This window comes from Balaenoptera borealis (genome assembly GCF_965194805.1).
Source record: "Balaenoptera borealis genome assembly, chromosome: 13".
NCBI lineage: Eukaryota > Metazoa > Chordata > Mammalia > Artiodactyla > Balaenopteridae > Balaenoptera > Balaenoptera borealis.
In genome coordinates, this window is record NC_138870.1 from 72,655,533 (window position 1) to 72,672,777 (window position 17,245).

A 17,245-nucleotide genomic window follows, 5' to 3' on the forward strand; every position below is an offset into this window, starting at 1 on the left:
TGTTTTGTCATTTTGCAAAGCACTTAATGGGTTGTTGAAACAGTCAAAATGTTTGACATTCTAAACCAAATTATAAGAGATTAGAACAGAGTCTTATGGCAAAGTCTAGCTTACATGTCATTAACCCAAAACAAAATAATAGCACCTGCTTTATTATTTGACTGAATGTTTTATCGAATTAAAAGAAATACGTGCTCTCTTCCAAGACTTACTCATGAATCTCTCAGATATGGGGAAGGTAATCATAGTAAAATAGGACCATCTTCAAAGAATGTTTAATGAATTATTGTTAATTCTGCTTATCTTAATGAATGATCTTCGACTGAATTTGTTTTTCTGTTAAATAAACTTAATAGCTAACAAAAAAACAACAAACCATCAGAACCATGTTTCTTTGCAGATTTACTATCATTAGAAGAGTTACCCTTTATTGACTTTTTCCCCTCACATCCAGTGAATGATAGCTTTATTTTTAACCTCACTGAGGAACTTATGTGACTAATATTTTTCCCACTTAGGAGACCATTTCTGAGGCAAAAGGTATATTTGAAATAGCTCCTCATGAATTTCCTTAAACACTGTACTTACAGTCTCATAAGCCCTCACAGCCCTTACACCCCACCATTAGCAGTGGCCTCCTAGACTCCTGCTCTGACAGGGGGCCTAGGAGGACCTCTCTTTACAGGTTGCATCCTAATCCCATAGTCATCTATGAAGGAAGATATCAGGATTTGACTTATTCTGGAATTAAGGACTTTTGGGAGCTCTATGGCCTTTAGATGAGCTCGCCCCTTCCCCTAGGCTAAACCCCACTTGGTAGGATTTAAGTGTAGCTCACCAATCTCTGAGTTTTTCTGATAAAACCATGACTTCTCACAGCTCCCTACCATCTTTTACAGTCCTAACAACTTCAACATTAAATAGTGCTCAAGGCACTGATCCTAAGAAGGAAACTACTCCATAGTGATTAAGAGTGTCTACTCTGGAGTCAGAAGGCCCAGATTCAGCTCCACTCTTCGCTAGTAATCTTGGACAATTTATTTAACCTCTCTGTTTCCTCAGCTACTAAATGTGCAGTCTGGAGGAGGTTAAAGTAGTCTGATATGGTGTAAAATGCTTACAACGGTACCTGGAATAGATTAATAACACACTAAATTTAACAGTTCTTCTGGCCACTTTCCTACCGGTTTTCCTTTCTTCTTCACAAACTACAGAGCATAACACAGTTTCATACGCTAACCCTCTGTGTTTTGAACAACTGCTGATCTCCTTTTTACTTGCTTCATTCATTATCCTTGAGGACTACCACATACACGTGCAAGATCCCTCCATAATCTCCCTTCTCAGTCCCTGCCATCTTCACTTCCAATAATAAGCATTTTATCCATTTCATCTCATCCCATCACTTCCATGGTCCTACCATAGTACTTCTCACTCCCAATAAATTCAACCTCTCCACAAATCTCGATTTCAAGCACTCTGCTCTCTACACGACATCTTCTCTCTCCAGTTCACATAATCTATCACTCTCTAACATTTATGATCCCATCTAACACATTGTCCCCACTTCTTTTCACTCTTCACCTTCTAATCATGCCCTCACTTTGCACTTTACTTGGCTTAGATTCTATCGCGTAAAATTAAAATCACTCCCTTATTACCCTCAACTTCCTGTCCTTCTACATTATATGAGCCTGTGGGAACACCATCAGTTAAACTGAAATCTCCCCCTGATTCTGACCTGACCTGAGAAGCTGAACATAGCTGGAGAAAAGCACCCAAACTATTGAAGTGTCACGCTTAAAATTTGTGATCGCAAATCTCAAGAGGGTCTTTAGTACTACCCAATATTCCTACTGTTTGCATGATAAATTTTGCCTCCAAGTATCACTAATGATTGTTTTATATCTTCTCGTCTTCCATAAATTGCAACACTCATCATTCTCCTGACATTCGTCAGATGACTTTCTAATGATCTCACCCAAAATACAAAGCAATAAGAAGAAAATCATATCATTTCCCTACCACTGAATGTAACAATTCCCTTGCATTTATGCCTCACTCTCTTACATTTCAACAGAGGAACTGTCTCTTCTCTTCTGAGGTTTACTCCTTTATTTCCCTATGTCAGTGAACGGTCCCACCAACTGCTCAGGCCAAAAATCTAGTAGTAATTCTTAATTCCTCTCTTTAATACGAACCTGCCGTTTCATCTGTTAAGAACTTTTGTTGGCTTTGCTTTCCAAAGACATCTCAAATCTGTCTGCCTCTTACCATATCTACCACCACTGCCCTAATCCACAAATTTTCCTCCCCCCAGGACTGTGACAATTTCTTCCCAGATGCTTTACTCTTATCGTCTTATTCATCTATATCCTCATAGCAGAATAACATTTTAAAAAATATTAATTAGATTATGCCATGCGTCTCTCCTCAAACTTCCACAGTGTCTTTCCCTTGCATTTTGGATTAAATCCAAATTCTGTCTTAAAAGGCCTGAAATGCTGCAGCATTGGTTTACTTCTCTGTTTAATTTCACTCATTCCCCTCCAGTCATATTGGCCTTTTTGTTCTTCTTATATCCAGCTTGTTTCTGCTCCAGAAACAAAAAACAGTTGCTGAAACCTCTTTTCTGGAAAGCTCTTCTGGTTGAAAATCCTTTTTCCAGGGTACACAGGACATCCACTTAAAGGTTACATTTTCAGCATCTCTTGTCATAGGAATGGCTAAGTTGGAGCCAATGGGATAATGGGTGGTAAAAATGTGTATAACTTGTGGGTCTGTAATAACTTAAACAGAAACTTCATTCCCTGAACTTTGACTTTTTCCTCATTTTGTTTTTTTGGTCTTAATGTGAATTTATTGTAACCACACAAGTGAATACCATTGTCTTGAGCATGACACTGATTGATAGAGCTTGTGGAGCAAAGCTGCCTCACCGGCCTGGACCAACCACATTGTTACTTGAAAGAGAAATGCATTTCTAACTTATTTAAGGCACTGCATTTTTCAGCCTCATTGTTACAATGCCTCAACCATTATTTTAATTGTTACAGTCTTCTCCAAATCTTCTCATGGTTTATTTTTCACATAATTTAGATCTCTGCACATATGATATATGTACAGTGAGGACTTTTCTTAAATAACCTTCATCCCTGAGTCAATATCCATCTAACTTGCTTTATTTGTCTACAGCCATACCACCCTGAATGCGTCCGATCTCATCTCATCTATATTGCTATATTTTTCTTCATATTTGAAAAAGAAAAAAAAAGGAAAAGCAGTCATTGACAGCAATCAGCTGGGAGCTGGCCTGGCACCAACAGCTAGGCTATGGTGTCGTCCAGTTAAACACAGACAATTTCATAGAATAAAACTTCAGACAGGGTCATTCTAACCATGATGCAAAAGACAATAAACACGACCACGCTATAATCGTGCCTGAGCAAAAATCAAAAACAAGGACACCACAAACCACAGAAATGATCAAACATCCTCCTTTCCCACATAATTTGAGTGACTGCTGTTTTAACTAAGCTCTATTTTTCTACCTCTAGCATAAAAACCACTATAATACCCAATCAAAGAAATACCCTCACTTTCTGAAAACACCCAAACCAGAGCAAAACCACTTTCAGAATATTCTTCAAATCACAAGTCTAAATCCTGTAAAAGGCCCCTACCTATGCCCTGTTATTGGGAGGTCCCATGGTTTTCCATTGAATGAGATCTCCAATACCAGCAAACCCAACCTTGTGGGAGAGCACTGTCTGTGGTCTTTGGCTGGTAGACATCAGCACAGCACATATCATAACTTGAAATTATATAGTAATTTATTTGTTTACTTGTTTATAATTTTTCACCCCCGCTTGAATGTGTAAACTTTGTGAAGACAGGGATTTTGTTTTTCTTATTCATAGTTGTATTCCCAACGTTGAGCACCAGGCCTGGTAACTGTTAGTAAGGATTTGTTTAATGAATGAATAAATTAGCAGCAGAATTGCCTTTTCTCTTATCATAAGAGGTTTTAGACATAGTTTCTACACATTTTTAAGCCCCAACTTAGAGACTACACTTCAGAAAGACTGGTTATGAGCTCAGATACCCACACAAAGTCCCTGGTCTTTTGTGAAGCAACACAGAATGTAGGAGGTTAAAGCTCACCTTCACTAACAGTGGCAACCTGGGGAGATCACGCTTCATTTTTTGTCTCTTAGATTCCCTTCTGTGAGGAAAACAAACAAAAATGCCAAAGTGAAATTGGCAGTACAGTTGACCCTTGAACAACATGGAGGTTAAGGGCACTGACTCCCTGGGGAGTTGGAAATTCATATATAACTTTACAGTCAGCCTTCCTTAACCATGGTTTCGCATCTGCAGGTTCAACCAGCAGGGGCTGTGTAGTACTGTAGTATGTATTCACTGAAAAAAAATCCATGTGTGAGTGGACCTGTGCATCTCAATCTCATGTTGTTCAGGGTCAACTGTAGTTAAAAGGGGAAGGAATGGATTTGTGAAATATAAAGAGAAAGTACTAACATGAACTGGTACTTGAATGTAAGAGGAAAGAAGAAAGGAATATTCTAGATTATTTTGAGATTTGAAGTCAGGAACTTTGTTCTATATTTGCAAATTTTGAGATTTCCCTTAGTTTGAGCTAAGTGAAACTTAAATATTAAATCCAGTCCCTGCCTAGGAGTCCACCAAGATGACAACATCGAAGGTTCCTGAACTCCTTCTCCCATAGGCACGCCAAATTAACAAGCACCCATGGAGCCATTTCCTCTGAAAGAAATCCAGAGACGAGCTGAGCAACTTCTACACATTGGGCAGGTGAGAAAACACCCAGATTGAAACAGGTAGGAAAGGCTGAGGCATGCCCTCACCATACAACTCACCCTGGCACCGTGCTATACAGTTGGGAGGGAATGCCCAACGCCTATTGTCACCTTCAGAAGCAAAAGATTTGGACTGTACCTCTGGCGCCCCTACTTTGAAGACTCCCATTTGAGGGACAGGCTCCCCCAAAACACTCAGCCCTGAAAGCCAACATGGCTTATGTCCATGAGACCCATAAGACTATGATAAACAAAAGAGCAATTCTTAACAGGCGTGTTCACGCTTGCGCGGTGCTGTGTACTTGTTTGATATGATTTAAAATTCACTTGCTTTTTGTTCTAAGAATGAAGTTGTTTACACTGAGAAAGCTGTGTCAAGATATCAACATTAACATGAACACTCTAGCTCAGCAATTGACAGGCACAGCTGGGGGCTTATTGATAAGAACTGCTGTGAAAGAGTGACTCTGGCTGGGGGATTTTAAGCTTTAAATACTAAGAGGTTTGACCAGCAACTCAAAAGTGTTCAGTCTGGGCAAGGCTACTCTTTGCTAATTGAAACGGCTTTCCAAAGATCTCCTGGCTGGGCAAGGTGACTCTTTGCCAGGCAGTGGTGAAAACTATGCAGAGGCCCTGAAAGGGATATCATCTTTCCCATCAACACTGGCATCTTTGTTCCCAGCAATGGCTCTAGTAACAAGGGACTTTTGCTTTGGCACTGGCAGCTGGACATCAGCTCACGGCTGGCTAAGCTGACCCTCCCAAGAACAACTCGTAGAAAGGTACACCTCAACTAAATTTGGGCTTTATCCCTTTTCTCTCCCCCTTGCCTGAAACAATATTGTGATTCATCTGTTGTTGGTTTGGAGGACATGGAATCAACCTTAAGTGTCCATCGACAGATGAATGGATAAAGAAGAAGTGGCACATATATACAATGGAATATTACTCAGCCATAAAAAGAAATGAAACTGAGTTATCTGTAGTGAGGTGGATGGACCTGGAGTCTGTCATACAGAGTGAAGTCAGTCAGAAAGAGAAAAACAAATACCATATGTTAACGCATATATATGGAATCTAAAAAAAAAAAAAAAAAAAGGTTCTTAAGAACCTAGGGGCAGGACAGGAATAAAGACACAGACATAGAGAATGGACTTGAGGACACGGGGAGGGGGAAGGGTAAGCTGGGACAAAGTGAGAGAGTGGCATGGACATATATACACTACCAAATGTAAAACAGATAGCTAGTGGGAAGAGGCCGCATAGCACAGGGAGATCAGGTCAGTGCTTTGTGACCACCTAGAGGGGTGGGATAGGGAGGGTGGGAGGGAGACGCAAGAGGAAGGGGATATGGGGACATAAGTATACGTATAGCTGATTCATTTTGTTATACAGCAGAAACTAACACAACAATGTAAAGCAATTATACTCCAATAAAGATGTTAAAAAAAAAAAGGAGTAGGTTATTTCTTTACTGGCTTATTAAGAGACATTATCCTGTATGCTATTGGCTTGTGAAATTATCATAATTTCCACAGTGAACCTGTGCTAGATAATTTATTGGCAAAGCAATCTCAGTGTCTGAATATAATTTGCCACCAGCCAAAGCACGTGACTATCCCCCCCCCAGGGCTCAGGATAGAGAGAGCGGGCAAAACCGCCCCTCTCTCATTGTTTCCCTACAAAGGGTCTGTCTGCATACTAATTTTATTTTATTTTTTTCTCCACTTTTTTTTTTTTTTTTGGCTTGGCTGTGCTGTGCCGCTTTGCAGGATCTTAATTCCCCAACCAGGAATTAAACCTGTGGTCCTTGCCGTGGAAGCTCTGAGTCCTAACCACTGGACCATCAGGGAATTCCCTGACTTCTAATTTTAGCAAAAATTTAGGGGCTGGCTGTGATCCTCCCCAGAGAACAGGGAAACTTGTGGACATTTTCCCTACCTCTCCTTCTGGCTCACTGCAACAATAAAACGAAACTGCCAGTATCTCCCTGGATGGAGCTTACACACACTTCTGGTGCCCCAGGCTTTGTAGCTGCTGCCTGAGGGATGGATTCCCCAAACCACTTCCAAGCTTATCTCTATGCTATAATTATTTTTGGAAGTCTGAATTAATATTGGACAAAATTGTAAATAAACAATTTTTCCCTATTTATCTTCTGCCACCCATCTTTTATCATTTTTTCCTCCTCTGAGTGACAACTTTATAATGTGGCTCTCAGACCATTTCATTCCCCCTAGTAAATTTATTAACATGATTTTAATTATTTTTCTTGGAATCAAACCTTCACCTGCAGGAAAGAATCTCATATTTGGAAATCATTCATAGCAGCTACCGAAATATTGAAACAAATTAGCCTCATTTATTCATTTACTCAACAAATATTTCCCGAGCTTATTCCAGGCATTGGGGTAGGCACAGGGGATAAAGCTGTGAACAGGACAGACTAGGTTGTCTCCATCATGAGCTTCAAGCTCTTGTGCAAAGCCCCTCTTCCCCTACCTTTCAGGTTCTGCTTTCTCTGCCCTTTTGCTGATCATGCAACATAAAGCCGTGGATGAACAGTTCCCTCTGAAACAGCTTCTCCTCCTGCTGAAGAGAGGGTATGTGTGCTGGTAATTACCATGTTGTCTTTGGTTGGCTGGGAAGGAAAGAGATGTGACCTTTCCTGTATGATATGTTTAACTTCTTCTCATTCTGTATTGAGGTACAGAGTATTGAAGTGACAGGTTTTAGGGCCACAGCGCTAATTCATTACAGAACTGGGATTAGAAACAAGGTGTATTTATTCCTTACGTAAGCTCTTCATCAAGAAAGACTTCCCAGTTGTGGCATGCTAACTCTCAGTTGTGGCATGCATGTGGGATCTAGTTCCCTGACCAGGGATCGAACCCAGGCCCCCTGCATTAGGAATGTGGAGTCTGGAGCCACAACTAAAGAGCCCACCTGCTACGACTAAGGAGCCCGCCTGCTGCAACTGAGACCTGGTGCAACCCAATAAATAAATAAATAAATAAATAAATAAATAAATAAATAAAAGACTTCCCAGGGCAAATAAAGCTAGTCCATTACAAAGTATCAAACTACTCTGCTAGGCTGAGCTTACTTGGAAATGGAGAGCCCAAGTCCCAAGTTGGAGCCAGGGAACTTGAGAGGAATTTCGTGTTACTGTGGCTCACAGACCTCTAGACCAGTATTTCTCAAATGAGGGTTGGTTTCTTCATTCGAGTAAAAAATACATATTCTATGACTCTATTGCAGATTTAGTAACTCAGAATCTCTGAGGGGGAAGCTTGATATTTGTATTTTAATAAGCTACACAGGTGATTTGGATACAAAGTCAAATTTGGGGAACAGTTTGCTATTTGTCATTTTAGAGACTTAGTTTCCAACCAGTAATCTGTTCGATTTAAATAGATTTTCTTTGTATCAAGTTTCAGGCTAAATAAAAAACTTAGTATTAACTCAGATAAGGAAACAGATGACAAGAACTAAAGTTGTTTTAAAATTTCCTAGTCTTTCTTACAGGGTTATATAAAGGTATATGCAAAAGTACTAGAAACCCTAAAATCACGAAATAAAGTTTTATTATGTTGCCCTCCATTACCACTCACAAATATTTATTATCAACTTATTAATATAAGTTGAGGAGAGAATGGGGGGACCATTTTACTTTATCTGCCCTGATTTCTTACTCCATAAACCCTCCACCTCACACTAAGATAGGAAATCTGATAGGGTGCCACATCTGGGGGGCAAAATTTCATTCTGGTAACTGATTTTTGAGTTTTCATCTGAATGATTGTTGATGGTATCGAAGTACTCTTTTTTTTAAATAAATTTATTTATTGATTTATTGTTGGCTGCATTGGGTCTTCGTTGCTGCGCATGGGCTTTCTTTAGTTGTGGCGAGTGGAGGCTACTCTTTGTTGCGGTGCGCGGGCTTCTCATTGCGGTGGCTTCTCTTGTTGCGGAGCATGGGCTCTAGGCACGTGGGCTTCAGTAGTTGTGGCTCACGGGCTCTAGAGCACAGGCTCAGTAGTTGTGGTGCACGGGCTTTAGTTGCTCCGCGGCATGTGGGATCTTCCCAGACCAGGGCTCGAACCCGTGTCCCCTGCATTGGCAGGTGGATTCTTAACCACTGAGCCACCAGGAAGTCCCAGAAGTACTCTTGATGTCAAAGGAAGTTGATGTAACAAATCAGCCATTTCACAGGATCAGAACAGTGCAAGGCTTTAAAGTTGTGTCACTGATAAAATGTAAAACTATAATGAAAATGAGCCTGAACTCACCTTCTGCTCTTAATTGATTTCAGTGTAAAAATACATCTAAATAAGCCACACAGAGTCCAGCATGGCACACACTAATGCTTGGTGTATGACCTATCTTCTTTGCTTCATCTTCCCTCATATTCACACGTTCCAAATCACTCTGTGATTTTTCTCTTGTGCTTTTTGCTCCACACCTTTTCTCTTGCCATTTCTTCTACTTAGGATTTACTTCTACCCTTGTCCAATTGATGACGTCCCATTCTTTTTGAGACTGAGATGACATCCCATTTCTTGGAAACATTTTCTCACCTACCAACTCACCATCCAAAGCTCAGTTAGGTCTCCTCTGTATTTGTCCTCTGTGCTACTATAATCCCTTGTGTATGTCCCTGTTAGCATGTTTCCTGCATGGTATAATAGATTGCATACTTCTCTGAAAATAGGTCAAACTTCTTTAAGTTAGATATAATGACTTGTTCATCTCTATATCCTGTTGCAGATCCTGGCACGCTCAGGAAGATGTTTTTTGAATGGATAAACCATTGCTTAGCTGAGATAAGCAGTGATTGCAATCTCTTACTTTCATCCCACTCCTCTGAGGATAACCCTCTAGACAGATGCCCCCAGAACCAAATCTATCGCTTTGTAGACTCAACTATAAGATTATCTGTGGATACAGGGAATCTACTTATAGCAGTTATCATGTTCTTACTTCACAAGGGCAATGGAGCTCTTCCCAGATTTGGAGTGCCATCAGCATTTTAATGAGCTAGTGGCTTCAGGGATTCACTTATCCAGCTCAGTGTGTGATAAGTAGCATACAAAGTGAAGTCCTTGAGACAGAGCAATCCTACCTGTCTGATATCCATCCAGGAAGCATCCCTGATGTCCAGCCAGGAAGCATTGGAAGCTTACTCTTTTCTTATAGTGCCCAGCTACACTGGACAACAAATTGGTTCCTTCCACCAGGCATTGCTACCCTGACCAAGATCAACACAAACCAGTTTTTCTCTAATTAAGAACAACAGCCTATAATCTTATACTTGGTGGTGATTGTTCAAGTCACCAAGATTGTTCAAGTCCTCAAGCTAACCAACAGCTCTATTTTTTAGCTAAAGCCAATAGCTAAATTGTCCCATGGATTCATGATACAAAAGGGAAATTTTGTTATTCTGTTTTATTTAAATGATATGACAATTACACTTACAAGCTACCTAGATATGTGAAAAAATTTCTGTAAAGAATTCTAGATGTCAGTGTAACCTTCATGGGTTTCTAAAATGAATTATCAGCTATATAACAAGATTGAATTTTATACTTGTGGAAGGAGAGGCATATCTCTGGGTAGTATTTATACAACATCTCCTGTTTCCTCACCTCTACTTTGTTTCAAGTATCCAAACATGGATATGGGTACTCTCCTTACGTCTTTTTGCAGCCTCTGTTCATTTCCTTTCCCCTGGGCCTCAAACTTTCCCTTGAGTTTCAGCTACAAAGCGTTACCCTTTGACAGGGTCCCAGAGGTAAAGTCTATTGCTCTCTGTTCAAGTTGATTCAACTCCACAGATATTCACTGGATTATTATTATGGCTGGGGTGTTTTAGTAGATGACTTTTCTTTTTCCTATCCTCTTTAAATCCAACTGCTCTGGCTCCTATTTTGCTAGGGACTCATTAGAAGGCCACAATTTATCTTTCAGAACTAATCTTATGTGTTAATGACTTTACTCATTACCCCTGCTGGATAATTTCTGCCTTTAAATGGTGGTTGCCAATGCCTTTAAACTTAAGTCTTGAAGTCTTAGTCACTGGGATTAAACAAGGCCAGTTGAAGGTGCTCAGTGCTTCTCAAATTACACCATGTAGAAATTTCTCTATTCACTCAATAGGAATGCAGAGGTAGATCAGGAGCTAAAGCTGGCTTTGCTTTTATGTTTAAATATAATAAAAATCAATAAGAATGTTCTTTAAAAAAAAAAAAAAAAAAAAGAACAACAGCCTAAATACAGTTAGGATTTCTGTGACGGAAAATCTTTCAGTGCTTTGAAGATTTTTGCAAAGCTTCATTAGATTGCATCTGATTTTACCTTGTTCCAATTTAAATTACTTCAGACTTTTATAGGGCATCCAATATATGGACTTTCACTTTAGGGGAAGAATTCAGATGAATATTGAAATACTAGCAACTGGAAATATTTGCAAATGAATCTGAGTAAGAGTTTTTGAGTGTTCTCAGCAAGGTCCTGGGGAAAACTAAAATGAGAGAATTTAAGCCATGTCTCGTGATCTTATTGGTAACTTTTAAAAGGAGGTGTGAAGCAACACACTGTGCACCTGCATTTACCATGGCACAGCCTCATGAAAGACAAGGCATCTGGCGTTTACAACAGAAGCCTTCATGTTTCTGGATTTAAATTCAATAAGTCTTAAAATACCCTCAGTGTCATACTTGTAAAGCTTAATTTCTGTTCACTTAAGAATTTCCCACTTCTTCAGTAGATAGAAGCCTGCTGTTTAACTGTCCTGAAGGAAGCAATCTGACTCATTTGCTGTTCCTAATCAATTTTTAATCAAGAGAAAGCTGCCTACAGACAGAGCAGTTTAGAGATGTTCCATTTATTTCTTCCTGCAATGTCTTCCTGATATCTAAAATGTGCTGAAATGAAACCGACAAAGGACTGTCAAAATATTTTCATGAAATCTCTGGGAAACAGTCACAAAGATACTAGAGTAAGTTCCATGTCCATATTAGCTTTCTAAGAACATCATTCTTTCAGATTTAAAGTCCTGAGATTTTGTTTTATTTTCAGAATTTTTCCCAAGAACTCTGATTCTTATTTCACCCAGATAGAAGTCAGAGTTACAGTTATTAAATTAATTTGTTTACTCTTTTAATTAACAAATATTTCCTTAGTACCTACTCTCTGAGGCACTGTGCAAAGCATTGGGACAGCAAGTTGAAGACATACTTCCTGTGTACAAATAATATCTTTCCAAATCACATGCTATGTCCATCTGACTAAATTGGCCACTGGGATGCAAGTGAAACTGTTAACGTGACGCCTTCCTAGAATCTCCTTGAAGAGACAACTGACACAAGTCTTTATACCTCGTGTTTGATCTTTCCTCCATCCTGCCCTCCTGGAACACAAATACCATCTTGGACTTTAATGTCCAGAGAAACACACTAAGTGTGACACAGTGACCTGGAAGGATCTCAAGTCCCTGAGAAGCAGAGCATATTTACCAGCATTGGATCGTGTACTTCTGAATTTTCACATGAGGAAAAAACCCAGTTGTTTATGCTTTGTTTAGCTGATGGTAATTTTAAGGTTTTCTGTTCCTGCAGCTAAAATCAATACTTTACAAATCAACTTCTAATCCCCTTTTGCTTTATAAATCCTTCATGATGTAGACCAGAAATCATGGTTCCAGAAAGCATTCCCTGACCAAGGCCAACAAAATCAACTAAAATGTAAAGTAAAATAAATGATAAATCATGCAGCATAAATAGAAAATATGATAGAAAGTTAAGAAAAATAGAGGATTGAAAAAATGGGGAAGCACTGAACTATTTGAAAAGATTTCCAAAAACTTACAGAAAGTTTAATAAATTTTATGCAGGGTAAAGAAAAAGATATTTATATCTAGACAATTATTAGTAAGACTTCAGAGCACAAAGAGAAGATCTTCAAAGCAGCAAGCAATTCCTACCTCCACAAAGTCAAATCACCTGCACAAAAGTTAGCTAATAGACTGAGCTCAGTTCTCAATGGCAACAATAGAAGTTAAAAGATCTCGAATGATGTCTTCAGTGTACCAAGAGAAATAACCTCTGCTTAGATTTCTATGCCCAGTAATAGGACCTTCCAAGAGCAGTTGTGAAATAAAGACAATTTATTTAATTTAGAGATTTGACACCATAAAAAATGATTTGCTAAAGAAAATAATCCCATAAAAAAAATCTGAGATTGCAAGGAGTAGTGACTAGAGATATTGGTAAATATGGAGGTAAATCAAAACACTAATACACTATTTTAATGAGAGTAATAAATATATACTTCCAAGACTTTTTTTTAAAAAACCTTAACAGAATGAAAATACTGGTCAGCAGTATCATACTAGAAAAAAGGGGCTTGGGGTTAAAGCATTTAAAGTTCTTGAACTATTTGAGAAGATCTTAATATTCTGATCAATGTATGATTTATTAAAGTATTAAATACCAAGATAAGAAGTATAGAGAGAATAGCTTCAAAGCTGGTAAAAAAAAAAGGGGGCGGGAGAGGATGAGATAAGTAAATAAAGGGAAAAATAAGCTTAGTAAATCCTGAGGATGGCTTTAAAAGAAAAAGAAGAGAAAAATAAATAGGAAATACAAAAACAAAATCAGTAGTCAGAAGTGGACCTTTCTGGAATGGTTGTGTGAGGTGCTCCATGAAACCTCTTTCCCAGAGATACATTTTATAAAATTGGTCAAAATATCAAAAACAGTCATTCAAAATCTGTAAAAATTGATTAAAGGGATTATAATAAATTGAGATGCATTTATTCAACAAAACCTACAAAACTTAGTAAGAACAGGGGGCTGCCATGACATTCAAACTAAGGGCTGCACCCCTCTCTCCACAGCTCTGTATTGTGGGAGAGCTGCTCTGTTCAGCTGGACCACAGAGTAGCAGTTCCCTTTCTCCAGCTTCTGGATGGACTCAGCAACAGGTAAACATGGGCAGATCCCATGGGACACATCACCATCAATTGACAAATAGGTAAACAAAATGTGGTACATCTCAAAAATATTATGCTATATAAAGAAGCCAGTTACAAATAGCAATAACTACATATTAAATGATTGCAATTATATGAAATAATATTGTACAACCGGTGTACAACACAGTGATTAGATATTTTTATAGATTATACTCCATTTAAAGTTATTATAAAATATTGGCTATATTCCCTGGGCTGTACAATATATCCTTGTAGCTTATTTATTTTATACATAGTAGTTTGTATCTCCTAATCCCATATGCCTATCTAGCCCCTCCCTCCTTGTCTCCCCACTGGCAACCACTAGTTTGTTCTCTATGTCTGTGAGTCTATTTCTGTTTTATTACATTCATTCGTTTGTTTTAATTTTTTAGATTCCACATATAAGTGATAACATACAGTATTTGTCTTTCTGTCTGACATTTCACTAAGCATAACACCCTCCAGGTCCATCCATATTGTTGCCACTTCATTCTTTTTGATAGCTGAGTAATATTCCATTGTATGCATATAATTTTTATCTCAATGTCAACTTTTTTCACTGAATAAAACCTCATTGTGGTTTTGATTTGTGTTTCTCTGATGATTAGTGATGTTGAGCATCTTTTCATGTGCCTGTTGGCCATCTGTATATTTTCTTTGGGAGAATGTCTATTCGGGTCTTCTGCCCATTTTTTAGTTGAGTCGTTTTTTTTTTTTTTTTTTAATATTGAGCTGTATGAGCTGTTTATATAGTTTAGATATTAACCCCTTATTGGTAAAATGATGCAAATATTTTCTCCCATTCAGTAGGTTGTCTTTTTGTTTTGTCAATGGTTCAAATTAAGAACTTTAACAAACTAAAAAAAAAAAAAAAAAGAACTTTAACAAGCTAGAGAATATATAGGTAGTGAAGATAAGAATAATAATAATGCTTTAAAATGAGTCATAAGGACTTGGGGTGGCATAGCTTTGAAAAAAGAAATTTTAAGTAGGACATAAGTGACTTCAAATATGTGAGAGGATTTCGTGCAGAAGAACGTTGAATTGTCTTGTTTCCCTAGTGAGTGGAATCAGAATGCCTTCTAGGATTCCAGCCTGAGGAATTAGGGACACTAAAAGACAGAAATGTTGTTTTATTTGTTTTCTGTTCAGTGGTTACTGTTGATTCTTTTGGGTGGGTAGGTAGATGTACTAATTTCCTAGGGTTGCTGGAACAAAGTATCACAAATTAAATGGCTTAAAGAGTAGACATTTATAGTGCCCCAGCCTGGAGGCTTGAAGTTCTAGCTTAAGGTATGTGCAGGATAGGCACCTTCTGAAGGCTATGAGGAAGAATCTGACTATCCTCTAGCTTCTAATTGTTTGCTAGCAATTTTTGGCACTCCTTGGCTTGTGGAAACATCAGCCTGAGCTCTGCCTTCATCTTCACTGGCATCTCCCTCTGTGTGTATGTGTATGGCCAAATGTCCCCTTTTTATAAGGACACAGTCACACTGGATGAGGGGCCCACGGTACTCCAGTATGACCTCAGTTCAACTTATTACAATTAAGTCTAATGGCAATCGCCCTATTTCCAAGTAAGTTCACATTCTGAGTTATTAGGGTTAGAACTTCAACATAGGATTTTTGAAGGGACACAATTCAACCCATAACAATAGGGAAGTCACAGTTCAGGAGTTGACATTGACTCATATTGGGTTTCATATATGTTTGAGACATCCTTTGATATTACCAAATGTAAATTGTCTGGTAAGTGGTTGAATATAGGAGATAGCACTTAAAGGAGAGGTAAAGCTGGAGGTACAAATTATAAAATTAAAAATCATAATTATATAGATAGTATTTAATGGCATATGCATTGCTGATATTAATTAAGGAATGATAAAGAGAAGAGAACGGGGGACTGTACCTTGAACTTTGTTGAAGGAAAATGAGAAGTATCACATTCATTCATAATATCATTATTCAACTATCTGTAAGGGTATAGGGAAAGTATTATATGGAAGACAGAGACATGAAATTCATTAATTAAAGGAAAACACTAAAACGGCTTTACCTTTCAGAACAAAATATAAAGGTAATATATTCTGACCTTCGTCCTTTTATACTGTCATTCTTTCTCTCATTCTCTCATTCCAATAACAATCAATTTAAAAATAAATTTCTTACATAACACTTTGTGTATTTATGTGTCAGATTGACTGGAGCTATAGAGGGGAAGATTTGGAATACGAGTTTTTTTATTTTTTTATTCAAACAGAAAGTCACAAAAATTATAATCATCCTCATCAGTTCACTCAGTCCCATGTAATTAATTTTTTTTCATCTTGATCTTTTGTTAGCACGTTTATGAATTCATCAGTTTTCCATTAGAGTTCTGAAAATGCTTATTCATTCAGTTCAGCAGTATAGTCAGTTACCAGAAACCTGTACTTGTCAGAGTCGGAATAAGAGTATTTTGAATGGAAACTTTAAAAAAAAAACTTTAGGTTGGAGAACTTCTAGAGTTATTCCAAACTAATTTTGTTTTCCACCAGCCACTGATGACCTTTTCATTTTTAGTTCAGTTTTTCAATCCTAGTTTGGGAAATAATGTATTAAGTAAATGTGCTGAGACCAGAGTCAGAATCTCTATATATTTATGAACAAAGAACCAACATGTATTTTGGACATTTATGTGAACTACAAAGGAGCATGATGACTTCAAAAAATCTATGATTTGATGCAAAGAGACTATTGTGAATCTTATTTTGCCCTCTTCCCAGGAATCCAAACAGTCTTTGAAATAAGTACACAGTTCTATTTGGATCCTTCAGCAAGATGCAAAGATGAAAACTACCCAGTACATTGCTGCCTAGCTCTTTGAAAGGAATCTCTCATCTCTTTGCCGTGGGCTATACTTCAACCTGGGTCATTCCTATGCTTTTGGCAGTGGGTGATTTCTGAGAATCATTCTGACTGTAGCTCTTATTGAAGCAATCACCATGCTGCATCAATCCAGAGGAGTTATCAGTAATGACGCAAAACCTTCTGTTGCCTCCATTATTTGTTACTAAAAGCTAGGGAAAACAGCTCCTAGAACCATTCTGCCTCTGCAGCAAGGTCATACTCATTAACTAAGGGGTAGAATTATACATTTAGCCAAATACTCTGGCCTATGGGTCAGAAAGGTTGTCATAAATATGTAAAGGAAAATAGCCTCTGTGATTTTATAAGGGAGTAGGGAAATTTATGCCAATTTGGGAGTGAAGGAAAAAAGCTTTTTTCCTTTCTATAGCTCAGAGACAGGAAGTGATGAAATCACTCAACCTTACAATATCAAAAGGAAAAGTGAATGAAACACAAAGTTCAGTATATTTTGAAGATTTTTTTTTCTCAAATAATAAAG

General features: G+C 38.1%; 1 long non-coding RNA gene across 1 annotated transcript; it reads right to left on the minus strand.

The window, feature by feature from the left end:
- Window positions 1-57: 57 nt before the first annotated feature.
- Window positions 58-14,420, minus strand: LOC309609860. The gene is made up of 2 exons (XR_014233629.1): window positions 11,108-14,420; window positions 58-10,138 (listed from the first exon to the last, which is right to left on the minus strand). It is a non-coding gene; the product is annotated as an uncharacterized lncRNA (long non-coding RNA).
- Window positions 14,421-17,245: the final 2,825 nt, after the last annotated feature.